General features: G+C 45.5%; 1 protein-coding gene across 7 annotated transcripts in view; it reads right to left on the bottom strand.

Moving 5' to 3' along the window:
• Window positions 1-14558, bottom strand: part of KIAA0040 (KIAA0040 ortholog) — a 44763-nt gene extending 30205 nt beyond the window's left edge. For 6 of the 7 annotated variants that reach the window (XM_053607895.1, XM_053607897.1, XM_053607898.1 and 3 more), the window contains exon 1: window positions 14146-14558. The gene's annotated coding sequence lies outside the window, so the exon portion shown is untranslated. The remainder of the gene's footprint in view (window positions 1-14145) is intronic. The other variant, XM_053607893.1, reaches the window with a different exon arrangement.
• Between the last annotated feature and the right edge of the window lie 600 nt (window positions 14559-15158).

Here is a 15158-nt window from a genome sequence, read left to right as displayed (position 1 = left end):
AGCAAAGGGAGTGGCACCTGCATTTGTAGCTGTCCTCTGATTGACCTCTGGGGTTGGGGAAGCCTTGTATAAAATGTGTGTGAGTCTCCCGTAGGTTGTTTACTGAGTTGCTATAATAAAAATAATGTTGTAAGCATACTGTTCTTTATACACGAAGAAGCTAATAGTGCTAATAACAATTATTTGCACCAATAAAACATGCCATTGGAATTATTTTCCCTGTAGTTGCATGGGGATTTCATTTCAAGAAGTGTCAGTTAAGAATCAACTATGTGACTGACATGGGGCTAAGCAGGGGGTCTGGGGGGAGAGAGAAGTGTATGAACTGGTTCCTAGTCTCTGAGTTTCTTCATGGGAGTTACAACACTGTAAGTCCTGCTTTGCTTAGCCAAGTGGCATGGTGAGTCATGGAACTTCCTAAGCCTTAGACTCCTTGTCTCTAAAATGGGAAAATCTTAATAATATGGATTCCACTCTCCATCTAGGTGGCTGTGGGAGTCAAATGATAATCTCCTATATGAGTGATCTTTGTAAACTGAAAATGCCCTGCAAGGTTTAATTTCACAAATAATAAAATTAAAGGCTAACCTAAGTATGGGAAAGTGCCAAATGAATGCACTACTGGAAAGGAGAGAGATCAATGGGTTGGATGGAGGAGATGAGGCTGTGCTGGCCTCCATGCTGCACAGTATCACACGGAGAGGCGGATGTCCTGGTGGGGAAAAGGGGGACTTGGGTGAGCTATGTAGGATGGGAAAGCTAGAGCAGAGGCCAGCACATAAAGTGCAGGGTGGGGATGGCAGTGAGGAAGGCTTCTGAGGAGTGGGAAATAAGGTGGTACAGGCAAGGTTGGTGAGATTGCAGAGGGCTTTTAACCTAAGCTTGCTGCAATAGGTCTCAGGGAGGCCTCAAAAGTCTTAAGCAGAGGAGCCCTGATAGCATCAGTTTCAGCCACCACATTCTTTTACCTGGTCATGGTTGCAATCGAATTTTGCCTTGCCAGAATTTTTGGGATTATACAGGATTAAGCCCACATCCCTCAGCTCATTGGCAATCTGCCCTAACCAGTCAGGCAGGGTAATTACAGACATTACAATTAAAACAAAACTTTTATTAATAGCTTTCATTCTCCCTTTGACAAAAATCTGATTACGAACTGAAATGAAATATCACTAAACCAATCAGAAAGAAATGGCTATTTATCTCCTGACCCCTTGGGAACGAGGGGCTGGAGATAAAAACACTGATGCAATCACTTCTCCAATCTTCAAGCTGACACCCGAATGAGTTGGGTTTATTTATGATCGGGGAAAGTCCTGTCAAGACCCTACACTTATAACTCATTTCAATTTTTTTTTTTTTTTAGAGACAGTCTCACTTTATCTCCCTTGGTAGAGTGCCATGACATCACAGGTCACAGCAACCTCCAACTCCTGGGTTTAGGCAATTCTCTTGCCTTAGCCTCCCCAGTAGCTGGCTGGGACTACAGGTGCCTGCCACAATGCCTGGCTATTTTTTTTGTTGTAGTTTGGCTGAGGCTGGGTTTGAACCCACCATCATCGGTATATGGGGCCGGCGCCCTGCTCACTGAGCCACAGGCGCCGCCCAACTCATTTCAATTTTTTAAAGACCCTTGCAAACATTTCTTCCTTCAATCCACTGTAATGTGAAGAAAGGAGGGATTTCTTGTCCTTTTTCGCAGATGAGTAATCTGAAGAGCAAGAATTTATTGCAAATTTGTTCAAAATTGTAAATCTGGTCAGTGTTTTCCAGTTTCCCAGTGCTACATTCTTGGCACTAGATTAACCCCTCAAAAGCGACAACAAAAAGGAGCAGGCAATGACATCCAACATCTTTCATAGTTGACAAAGCCTCCCATTTCTCAGACTCTATGGGATATGCGGTTCTCCTCCTGCTTTGGGGCCTCCCACAAGCTCCTCTATCTGGAACCCACAGCTGTCTCCCAGCCCCGCCCCCATCTGCACCGCTGCACCGCCTTCCTTTGTTCATCCACAACTTCAAGGGAAACTGTTTCCCTGGGAAAACTTTCCTCGACTCATGAAAGGTTTGAGCCTCTGCTCTATGCCCTTCACTGTAACTACACTGTCACCACAACCCATAATCTGCATCAGGATAATTGTTTATTTAGACATCATTTTTTCCTTTCTTGGAAGAATCTACTCCCATCACAGCATCCTCAATATCTGGGACATATTTTGCCTTTGGGAAATGTTTGCTGAAGTAATGAATTAACATTTTGACAGAAGAGGAACTCTGAGGCTCCCTGAAATTAAGTGACTCATGTAAGCTCTCATAGCTAAGGAACCATGATGATGTGCAAGTCTTCTACCTCTATTAAGGGCTCCTTCCACTCTACCACGCTAGTTTCCAGGTTCCAATAGAACATTGCGGTCATTTGTAAGAAAATAGGAAGAAAATAATCTGCCAACTGGAATTTCAATATTCTGGGTTTAGAGAACTCTTTCAGCCTGGGCAGCATGCTGGAATATTCTTGGGCATTCCCAAAGTAGGCACATTCTGGAGACCTCTGCTGGTGACTGGCTACCTTTAACTCTCTAAGGAGGCCGGCAGTACCAAGAAACAGGCATGAGAACCACTGAGACTAGAGTTCCAAAGATCGCTGGCTTCAAATGGACATCAAGCCTTGTTCTCACGGGGTACCATGTTGGATCCTTGGTTGGAATTGAGCTTACCCCCAGGTTATTGGACAGTTCCGATTGGCTATGCTCCTTTTTGGTGTTCTAGATAGCATTTCATTTGGAAATTTCAGGCTGTTAAGTGAGTAGCTTACATGTCTGCGTAGTACTCAACGCCTCGCTACCTCCCTGTTATTACTTGAAAAGACCTCTTTGTTTTTTTCCCCCAGAGGGAGATACTTCCTTTGTTGGCTTTTTTTCTTCCTTCAATGACTCTGGTTTGTTGACACCACTGAGGCTAAGGAAGCCATGAACTGCCATTCTCTGTAGTACAGTAGCAGATAATACAGATAATTTAATTCCATTCATATTTGTTGAATACCTACTAAGTACACAAAGAACCTCTCTCTGTTTTAGATAATGTTGCCTAATGAATATAGAAGGACTTACCAGCTGTCTGGCTAAGGGATTCAAACTTGAACGTTAGGAATAAAGTCAAGGAATTTATTTTTTGTGGGGGAACTGGGTGAGTACAGGAGAGGTACAGGAGAAATGATGAGTTAAGTGTCTCAAGGGAAATTCAAAGACAAGGTTCAAAGACCAAGGACCTATTAATCCCCATGTAGAATCTAGGGAAGGCTTTGAGGAGCGAGCGATTTGAATTGACATCTGCAGGGTGGATAGGACATTATAAGGCAGTAGAGATAGGAAAGAAAGGGGATTCCAGGCTGCACAAAAAGCACAGCTGGCTCAGGAAAAGAATCCAAACAAGGTGGCCCAGGCTCTGGCCCAGCTCTGTAGGCTCCAACCTCCCAGACTTAGGTGGCAATACTCAAAAAGCTCATGCAAAGATACCCTCCCCACAGGCCTGCCTTGGCCCGCTCTTGTGTGTGTTGGGGGCATTCCAGGAAGCAGCCTCAGGGCAGGCAGGGATTCCTCAAGGTTGGTGATCCCAGGAGGAGGGCTGCTACAGGGATATTTTCTCTCCCTCCACATCTCATAACCTGTTATAACGTGGGGTGACAGAAGACAGACTGGGCCCAGGGAACTTCAACAGATGGTTTTTATGATTGACCATGAAGGCAGATTACTGTGTTAAGGAAACTAGAAGAAAGTTTTCTGTCTCCCCCAATATCTGTGCACCCCCAATCATACTTCATCTCCTTTGTATGATATATCCTCATATTTGGTGATAATCTTGATTTTAAGTCTGGTGCCACAAGGGGTGATGAAAGCTGGTTCCACTTAGCCCAAGTTCAAAGGGGTCCCCTGCCAGCCCCTACACACGTACACTCAGTCTGCTCCCATCCGACACTGCTGGCATTTAGCACAAGGTCTGTAGAAACCAACAGAGGCTTTGCCCCAAGAGGGGTGGACCTAGGTCCATCTGTGATCAGTCTGCACACCCCAAGCCCACGAGGCAGCTACAACCAGCAAGTGGATGTATTTGACTGCAGCCCACAGTCTGCACGACTTCCACACTTCTCCTTCTGCCTGCTCTTCCAGATGGACCAGCCTGGGTAGACGCCTGGCCCGCAACTCACTAGCTGTTTGAATTTTGGAAGTCCCTTTTCTTCTCTGTGTCTGTTTCCCCAACTATAACAGTGGGATAAGAACAGGCCCTCCATTCGAGCATTGTCGGAATCAGATGAGTTAGATAATCTGTATATTGTGGGGAAGCAGTGCCTGGGACAGAATGGAAGTTCAGTGAATGTCAGCTTCACCCACTAGGTGCCATGAAGATCGTCTCTGGGAGGGCTGTTACCCCACAGTGCTAAGGTGCCCACATTCATCTCTGGCACCCCACATTCTCATACCTATATAAGTTTTTCATTTAGGCTTCTCCAGGGCCAGACGATGGGGTGGGATAGCATGGGAGGCCTCCAGCAGGGTGAGGGAACCAAAAAATGGGGCCTGGGCAGAACAGGAAGGCCTTGCAATGGGATGAGCTTACATAGCTGGGGTTACAGCCCCCAAACAGCAGCTTACGGCTCAAGTGAGCTGACCAGACCTCTGAGGAGCCAGCCAGGCAGACGTGAAGCAAGGATTCCAGAATGGCACTGTCCGGACATGGGCACTGGGTGAAGAGATGGCTGAACTGGCAGGTAGAGATCCCAGGACAGACGGATCCCAGGGAAGAGGCTGTTTCTCACAGCTCTAAATGAGAGAGGCAGGGCTTGCAGTCAGGTGTGTGCATGTAGGTTCCTGGGTGGTAGGTCTCTGAGGATGGAATCTGTGCCTGCTTTTTGTTTTGTGTTTTAAAAATTCCCCACAGCCTCTAGCAGAGTGTTAGGCATGGAAAAAAATGCAGCAGAGTCATGTCAGGGCAGCTTCTGCCATCTCAAGGCTGCCAGGCATCCTAGGAGTTTTCACAATTCTTTTGCAAAGAGGAGCTGAAGAGGACTGACCAAAGGTAAGTGATACAGCTAGATCCCACTGACAACCCTTGAGGGAGAGGAGTGCAAATTACAATCAGTGGGGAGAGACTAGAGTCCCAGGGTATCCAATGTTTTTTGTCTCTTTTTTCACTGGAAGAGTAAGAGTTGTCTTGGGCCACACATTAAATACACAAAGGGGGCTGGGCACATGCCTATAATCCCAGTACTCCGGGAGGCTGAGGCACGTGGATTGCCTGAGCTCACAGGTTCAAGACCAGCTTGAGCCAGAACGAGACCCTATCTTTAAAAATAGACAGGCATTGTGGCAGGCTCCTGTAGTCCCAGCTACTCAGGAGACTTAGGTAAGAGAATTGCTTGAGCCCAAGAGTTTGAGGATGTTGTGAGCTATAATGCCACAGCACTCTACTGAGAGTGACAAAGTAAAACTCTGTTTCAAAAAAAAAAAATACACAAACACTAATAAATGCTAATTAGCACACACACACATACACACAAAGGTCTGTGCATACTTTTCGTGATATCTAATTCCACAGATAAGCAAAAAAAGTCTTCACAAAATCAGCATATGGCCTGTGGGCCACAGGATAGATACCCCTGGACCTTCCTATGAAGCTACTGCTTCTTGGACCTGCCAGTGGAGGTCAGTTGCCTCAGGGAGTATATAGCCACAAGCTAGGAATCTTTGAAGCAGTAACAAACCTTAAGAGGAAATGGAGAACTTCAGGTTTTGGAGAGAGATTTACCAGTTCATTTCTTTTTTGGATTCCATGCAATGTGACCGAGTCTCCTGCCCTTGGCCCAGGCAGACCTCGCCCCACCTGAAGACCTCCTGTCCCTCTCCCTACCCTTCCTGCCCCTCCTCCCTTGTCTGCTCAGGTACACAGTGCCTGCGGAGGGAGAGACAGGACAACCATAGCCCTCATAGGCCTTTTCTTGTCTTCTTCCCTAATCCCTGCCACACTTGTTCTGAGAAAGCCTGTGAGTTGAAATACAGGTTGCAGGCACTGGAGTCCCAAAATACTGTCACTGGGCTGAGAGTTCCCACTACACGCGCCTGTGTTTATGACCCTATGTTTAACCAGCAGCAGCTAGGTGCTGGGTATGGAGGTGGGGCAAGGCCAAGATGGATGGTGCCACCAAAGAGTGCCTGGGAGGGTCTGACCTTACCCAGGGTCCCAAAGCACTGACAGGGAAGTAATAGTCTTAGGTTTCATACGCTCTGGGAAGTCTGTTGCCTAGGGCCGGGCCAAGTGCTGTACCTCTGGGCCCCAGTTATGATACCTATTGTAGCAGGTATTACCCTGTGTTATAACGGCCTCTTTACCTATCTTCTGCCACAATAGTCTGCAGCTTCTGAGAAACAGAACAGAAGATTTCTCTTGTTGGAGCCAGAGGAAGAGCATTTAACTCTTGGTAAAGACCTCAGTATGCTCATGTGTATAATAGGGATAATGCAGGTTGAGTAGCCCTAATCTGAAATCTGAAATACTCCCAAATCTGAAACTTTTTGAGTACCAATATGACACTCAAAACAAATGCTCATTGGATTTTGAATTGTGGTGACTGAACAAACCGGTCCATTATAAGTCAAATCTACTAACAATAAAAAAAGTCCCAAATCTAGAGCAGCGCCTGTGGCTCAAAGGAGTAGGGTGCCGGCCCCATATGCCAGAGGTGGCGGGTTCAAACCCAGTCCCAGCCATAAACTGCAAAAAAAAAAAAAAAAAAAAGTCCCAAATCTAAACTTCAAAACACTTCTGGACCCAAGCATTTTGGATAAGGGATTTTCAACCAGTAGTAGTACCTATTTTGTTGAGTTGTCAAGAGAATTAAATAAGAAGAAACAGATAAAGGGCTTAATGCTATGCCTGGCACAGCCCCTAAATGTTGCTGATGTTAGCTATGGCTTCCTACTCAGTTACACCAAGAAGGGTTTACCTCAAACATTTTCTATCTCAAGCATCCAGATAATTTTGTATCTCTAGAACAATGAGAAACAGGATTTAATATCTCCTATTATAGCATAAAATCGAAGGTGTCAAATAAGAGATCACACGTGGAAAAATAGGCCACTTAATATGGATATCATCTTTAAGAAAGGAGAATAAATTTATAAATATGTTGCTGAAAATGTGGGGGAAAGGAAAGTAGTTTGGGCAGTTCCTTAAAAAAGTAAACATAGAATTACCACATGATCTAGCAATTCCTTTCCTAAGTATATGCCCCAAAGAACTGAAAATAGGTACTCAAGCAAATCTTTGATCACAGCAATACTCTTCACAATAGCCACAAGGTGAAAATAACTGAAATGTTCATCAATGAATGAATGGATAAACAAATTGTGGTATATACATGCAATGGAATATTACTCACCCATAAAAAGAATGACATATCAATACAAGCTACAATGTACATGACCCTTAAAAACATTATGCTAAGGGAAAAAAACCCAGTCACGATAGGTCACTTATTGTATGATTCCATGGGTCCAAAATATCTAGAATAAGTTAATCTATCGAGGCAGAATGCAGATTGGTAGTTGCCAGGGCCTGGAAGGAAGGAGTAATAAGGAGAAACTGCTTAATAGGTACAAGGTTTTATGTCAGGGTGATGAGAATGTTTTGAAACTAGAAAGATGTGGTGGTTGCGCATTATAAATGTACTAAGTGCCACTAAACTATTCCCATTAAAACAATAAATTTTATGTAATGTGAATTCCACCTTAGTGAAATAATGCAGGAGGAGGGAATGCAAAATTTCTCAAAAACTAATGGATGGCATGTGGAAAAATGGTATAGTTCTCATAATTAATTGTTTAGAATGTTGTCAATAGTCTTATTATGGTGTACTTATTCATTCACTCTGACACCAACCATTGGATGACCATACACCCAGTGGTTTAAGTATTTTTTCCCTTACCCTCAGGCCCTACCTTGAAAAAATAATATTTTATGAACCACCAAAGTCCTATTCCTGGAAAATGTCAGTAAGGGGCATCTGACTTCTTCCTCTTGTGGCACATGCTCTGTGATTGTGTCTCTCTGTCCTTGTCCCAGACAGTGTGGGGACTATAGTGCCTTTGTCTGGAAATGAAGTATTCTTTCCATGGCCAGCTTTGGAGAGCTGAGCCATCCATCTGTTAAAAACAGCTAAAAACCCAGCTGTATCCTCAGAGGGGTCAGTAATGTCCTCATGCAAAACTGGGAAGAGCTTAGTCATTAGAAATCAGCAAGTGTTCCCAGGTACCTGGCAGGACATTGCTTTTTTCCTAAACCAGTGAAGGCTTTGGTCCAAATGTCTTGGAGGGCAGGATCTGAGTTCCTAATTTGGAAACTCTGAGAGCTCTGAGCAAGTTGCATCTGGTGGGGTGTGTAAGTATGCGCCCCTTTCTCAGTGGAGGTTTCATTATGGGATAGTGTGGGTCTCCCCCATAACGAGCCTGGAGGCTTTTATCTAGGCCACCACCCTGCTGTGCTTGCGACTGCTACACAGCAGATTATGGGCCTTGGGCAGGAGGGAAGTTTCAAATCAGGAGTGGAAGTTGGAGAGAGGGAAAGGCGGATGCAGTCCTCAGTCATTTATAAGTAAGAGGCCTGATAGATTGGCTAAGTCTGCAGGGTTGGCCTTAAGAGTGATGTATGCTCTTTTGGCTTTGATATTTCTCCTTAGATAACGCTGAATAACCAACATATATTGTGATGTGTTCATAAAGCGACCTGGTGGGTGGCGGCAGGAATGGCTGTCCCCTTTGTAGGCCTCAAATTCTTAGCTCCTTAATTTGATAAAGGGTTACTGAGAGCCCAGCATGCACACTGAAAATTCATCACAAATGCTGGATGGACATTGGTTTACTCTGGGTTCTCATCACTGGGAAGGTGAATTTGACCCCAGTGTTGGTGCCTGGGTGGCTTCAGGACAGTATGTATAATTGGATGACTAGAGTTCGCAGGCTGTAAAGCCAGAGCTTTGGGTATCTAATGACACATGCAGAGGGGTGTTTGAAAGTCTGCACTTTGCTTTGTCCAACTGGTGAAGCTGCATAAGAATCTAAGAGTTGAAACCATAGCAGAAGATACAGGCTCAGTATCTCACTTGGGTTGAGGAAGGAATAAGTAAGGCTCCTGACCCAGAGAGCAACTTTCTTTTTTCTTATGTGCGGTGGCCACTGTCATGTGTCATACAGGCTAACACACAGCATGTCCACGGTGCAATTCTATTCCCATAACACTAAAGCTCATGGGACTTCCCAGTTTCTACTGCTCCTTTCCCTGCTCCCAGCCCCAGCCTCGACACCCATCTCTGAACCTCTGGCCTACAATTCTTTTCCCTCTCAGAACAACTTGGAGTCTAAACATACAACATGTATTAACACGAAACTATCCTTATTGATATATTACTGTGTACTTTTTCCCTCTTTTATGCCAATTTTGTTTTATGACTTGCTTGAAAAACAAAACAAACAAAAAAAAAAGTGCTAATGGGCTTTCCCGATTCCTATCCAGCTTGAAATTAGGGTATTTGAGAAGAATAAAACTCAACTGAAAAATATTCTATCAGGAGGACGTTATAGACAGTAAAAAACAAGGGCAAGTCTGCAGTGGGTTACAAGCACAATCATCTTTTAAATTTTGACCAAGAAATACACCCCTGGGTAGGTTTTATTTCATTTCTTAGCATCAAACTTCATTGAGCAGTTTGCTTTACAATCGTGGGAGCATGTCTCTTCCCAGGGGCGGGGATTGGGTTTGGATACTCCATGGTCCCTTGGGAGGTGCCCCGAGAAAGGAATCTTGTGTTTGTGTGAGGCTCATTTTGGAACTTAGCTACCCTTTTCTGATTTCCACTAAATGTCCACTCATGTTCCCAGATGATCTGTTCAGATGGCTCCGACCGATGTGGGTGAAAAGCCAGAAACTTGATCTGGGCTCCAACCCTTGGGACTGCCCTTCAAAGAACTTACAGTAGATTTTCCTTTGCTGTTTGGGGAGGGAAAAGGTCTATCATGACACTGTCTTTATCTCTCTAATTGTGCCCATGACGAGTGTGCACCATAAGCTCCTGTTACTCCCATGGGGTCTTTCTCCAGTGGTCACATGTGGATACTTGACGTCTCATCTGATCTCCAGCACATTCTCACCTCTGAGGCAAAACACTCTTCCTGACAACTTTGAGGCTAAAAGGGTTTTTGTTAAAATTAAGGCACCCAATATAGTTCCCTTCTTGAGCAGTCTTCGGGAATTTCTAAGAAAAGCTTAAGGCTTGAAGTTGAGGAAACAGAAGAGATGGAGGGTGATATGGAAGTGGCTTTAAGGATTGAGAACTACCTGCATCTCTTTAAGACCTCCTGCTCTGGAGGTCAGGGGAAAGATTCAGCCTCCAAGTGCAAAATTTTCATTTTAGCTCTTAACCAGCATTTGTGTGCCTGGAAGTGTCTGGGCTACAGAAGGTCCAGGTGACAGTGACCCAGATAGTAATGGGTACTCCTGGACAGAGAGAGGCCGAGCTTAGATTCTGGTCCCTCCAGCTCTGTGACCTGGGCACGCACTTCCCCTCCCTGAACCTCAGTTTGCTCATCTGAGAAGTGAGGAGGTGGGGTTGCCTCGTCTCTAAAGCGTTTTTCTATTTGAAGTCTCTGAATCTGTGGTTACTTCCTTTTCTTCATCAGTAGCCAGCCCCTGTTAGAACTGTGTTCACTTGAAATTTTGATGTTGGGATAAAATTCAAGCTTCACTGGGTTGGGCTATGTCAGGATTCCGTGCTCGGGACAGGAGAAAACCACAAACATATATCCAAGCCAAACGGATGCTCACATTCAGGGCCATTCTTGGTTTAAGCAGTGCTTTGGTGAGGATTAGAAAAAAGCATCCTTCCCAGGTAGACTCAAGTGCAAGTGGGGTGGGATCATGGCCTAGCAAGTGTAATACAGCTGCTTTCAGCCCCACGAGCTCCCTGGAGTCCTTGCACAGTGAACAACCTGCATAGCTAAGGTATGGAAAAGGAAGAGGCCGGAAGAGATATTATCACTGAGATGATGGAAGGAGATTTTTATAATTACTGCCTTAAAATATTACATACAATTAAAAGGCTGCAAGTCTAGGGCTAAGACGTTGCCCAGTTCTTACACCTATGCAATCCATCTGCTTTTGGTAGCTTCAAGCAAGATTAGAAATAATAATAAAATTCCTCACATTTTTATAGAGTCTTACAATTTACGTAGCACAGTAAATGTACTTTCTTTTTCAATTTGATTCTGATTCTAACTATTGCCCTGGTGATTAATAATTATCCTCATTTTAAATATAAGGGAAATGAAGCTGAGAGATTTGAAGACTTGTTCAATGTCAGCTAATAAGTGGTCAACCCAGCAAATGAACATGTATCTGTCTAGCTCAGTGGTTCTCAACCTTCCTAATGCCGCAATGTATTTTCATTGTTACAAAGGGGTCGCGACCCACAGGTTGAGAACACCTGGTCTAGCTCCAAGTTCAAGGTTGTTTTTCTTCCATGCAGGTTGCATGCGATCCTGATCTGGGCTTGGGCAGTCATACCCAAAGAACTGCTCTGTAAAGGTCTGGAATTAGTTTGCTCAGGTCATCTTTCTTGATTTTGTGAAGGCAGGACTTTTTCACATAGATACGAGTTCTAAAAAGGTCTTGGTGGATCTTATCACTGAACTAAATATTCATTTTTCACATGGGGGAGTCATTCCTGAGGACTGTCTTGTTTAGTTAGATGCATCTGTACTACCTGTATGCCACTAACTGAGAATTCTCGCCACCATTTTAGAACTACCCTGCAGGACACCTTGGGAAGTCACCATATGATGTGAAATGATATCTATACAGGCCACTACTGACAATTTAAGGCTCTTCAGTACCAGTGTGGTTTCACTGATAGTGCTATCATAGGCCTCGTTAGTTGCCTTTAACACCGCTTTTATGTACAACATCTGGGACGGTTAAATTGTAGCAGGCTCCACCCTTCCCTGAGCTTAGATCTATATATCCCACTGCCTACCATATGTCCCCACCTGGGCATTTCCTGGGCATATCCAACTGAAATATGTCCAAAGTGTTAATTGTTGCCTTCTCCCACAATCTGCTTCCTAAGCCCACTTCTTCTCTTAGTTTATATGACTCTACAAGGTACCTTCCGTCTCCACCCTGCTGAGCATCTCATGATCACTCTCTGTTCCACTCATTCTTCCCCCTACAGCATTTACTTGGTCACCAGGTCCTTTTGATTCCACTTCCTAAAATCCATTCCCTTTCCTCAGTTCCCACTGCCATTGTCTAAGTTGAGATCTTTGTTAACTATGCCTCCATCTGGCCATAAATTTTCTCTCCAAACACAAATCTGATCAGATCCTTCCCCAGCTTAAAAAACAAAAATTGCTTCCCTCTGCTACAAGGTGAGATTTCACCTTTCAAAGTACAGCAGCGTAATAACCATGGCATTTCCCCACCTGCCATTGACTTTGCATATGCCCTTCCCTTTGTTCCCAATACCCTTTCCCTGGGAACTTACAGTCATTTTTAAGAATCTGCTCACCCATCACTTCTGCAGTGGGGACTTCACAGGTAATTCCTGGGCAAGGAATTATCCAGCCTAGATCAGGGTTCCTCAAAAGGAGAAATCATCTCATAATCTTTGGATTGTAAGGCCCTGGCACACTGCCCTGCACAAGGTAGGCACCGCAAATGTTGAATGTACCTCCCTCTTTGATGAGATCAATAACTTTGCTGGTTGAGTGTTCATTGTTCTCTTGTGTCTACTCTTGAGGGAAAAGGGGCAGAAGTCATCCTCTTTTCATTCCATAGACAAAACACTGACAATGTAGGGAGGTATCTCTTTCTTAAAATTGTATATGGGGTGGGATGGAGAAGCAGAATTTCAGACAAAAAAGGACTTGATTAGATTTTCCTATACAGCTGCCTGCCCAGCCCAGCTCTGGGGGGAAGGCAGGCACATCAGACTAAGTGGTCGGTAGAACCAACTCAGCTTAGAGGCTGGTGACACTCTTGGAGAATTCTTTAGGCAGAACTTGCAAACCATTTGTCAAAGAGTTAGGAATAAGACACATCAATGATATCTTTAAATCCTGCTCTTTGTAATGCAAGACTCTCCGGTTACCCAACAGGCCTTCAGAATGAATGTTCCTTAAAATTAGCTTCAGGTTCTTATGAACTAGAGCCGGGTGAATGAAATGCACCTTTGGAAGGAAGGTGCAGAATTCTGAGATACCCCTGTGCACTTTTCCTTCTCTTCCTCAGGATCAAGGGAGCAGCCTGGCAAGGTAGCAGCACCACATGCTAGCTGCCACATGCCAGCATTCTCTGTTAAATTAGGGCAACTGCTTATCTCTGCTTCAGTTTCTTTTTCAGTTACGTAGGGCTGGTGTTCATGCCAGCCAACATCTATAGCATACTTAACTCTATTTTTACGTAACATATTCCGGTAACGCTCTTCAGAATGCTGAGAAAACAGGTTTTGTTATGTCTCCCCTTCTACCTTCATGGGTGGGATGGGAGCTGGGAGTGGGACCATGTAGAGAGTCAAAGACTTTAGGAAGCACTTTGTGTCACAGCAGACTCCCCAGACTCTGAGAATAGTAGACAGGTTCCCACTCCGCCCCTGGTTCCAGGCCACATTTTCCTTTTGGTCAGTTCTTTAGCCCCATAAAACGTTTGGCTTTACCTAGAAGGATTTAGATACATCAAGTCCGGTGATGCTATCTGGAGGGTCTCAGGACTTCACTTTCTCAGTGGTAAACAGAACATCCATCTGTCCCTACCGGCAGCTGTTGTCAACTGGAGTAAGTGCGCTCCACCCAAACCCATGTGGACTCAGCCCAGAAGCAGATGGAAGACTGCTGAGAATCAGCAAGGAGGGAGACTAGAACACAAGTTGCAAAGGGGCAGGAGGCTATTTAGAAACAATTTTTTAATCTCACTTACCTCTGGGGCTGGTCCCATCCTTCCAAAGAAAGGAGTGGGACGTCCCTTTCCAAACCCAGGGCAGCTTAAAATGTATTAAAAAAAAAAAAAAAAAAAAAAAAAACAGCAAAACCAGAAAGTCTTGAAACTCACCTTTCAGTCCGCGGGAGGGCTTCCTGCAGGCGTGTGGCACCGGCTGGCCGTGGAGTGGCGGCCGGTGGCCGGCGGAAGGGTCAGTGGGTGCCGCTCCGCGCCCGCCCCTGCCCGGCGCGTACCTGCCGCTCCCGACGCGCTCAGCGCCCTCTGGGTCCCCTGCGCTCCCGCCGGCCGCCGCCTGGCATACTTGAGGTTTCGCTCCAACTCTGTCCTGCCCCTGATGTCAGAGGCACGACTTCCTGAATCAGGCTCGCCGTCTTTCCCACTCTCTGGGCTCGGTCCAAGCTTTCCACCGTAGCCAACAGCCCACGGGTGCCCTTGGACGTAGGCGCACACGCCCCAGACGCGCCCTCGCTGTTCGTCTTCCCGCCAGTTGCCCCTCCTCCGCCCAGCCGTGGCTTGTTTTTGCCCCCGCCGTCGCAGAACACGCCTCCTTCAGGACACCGCCGCCCTCCTCAGCCCCAGTTTCTTTCACAGACGCGCCAGTGTTCCCAGAACCGGAGACAACTCTGGGCAAGCCCAGCTTAAGGGAAAACAGCGACTGCTGTCTCACACAGGCGCCGTCTTGGAAAGGGGGTGGGAGGCCCTCGGGAGAGAGACCCCAGGGCAGGTGGAGTGAAGGCCACAGGGCCTTATCTGGACAAGGGAAAATGACAGGTCCTGTAGTTAAAGCTGTGTGCTTCAAGGGGTGCATGTGATTTCTCCACAAAGACTTTGTGCTACTTTGGTGTCCCATGATCGCATTAATGTACACAGCCATGATTTAATAATTAAAAAAAAAAAAAAAGACTTTGTGCTACTCACAGAAGACATTTAGGAAAACTGTGTACCCCGGGAGCTGTCAGAAGCAAAAATGGAGGAAAAAGCTGACTTTAAAAGGTTCTTAGGGGTTCTTCCTTCTCATCTCAGTTGCTCTTCATCTCTCTCGGGTCCAAACAGCTGGGACACTAGGAAATGACAAGGCCTGTGCCAGTGTTGGCTATGGGATTGCAGACATAAGGCTCTGATGA

Source organism: Nycticebus coucang, chromosome 10, assembly GCF_027406575.1.
Source record: "Nycticebus coucang isolate mNycCou1 chromosome 10, mNycCou1.pri, whole genome shotgun sequence".
NCBI classification, from domain to species: domain Eukaryota; kingdom Metazoa; phylum Chordata; class Mammalia; order Primates; family Lorisidae; genus Nycticebus; species Nycticebus coucang.
This window is presented reverse-complemented; position numbering and strand designations above follow the sequence as displayed.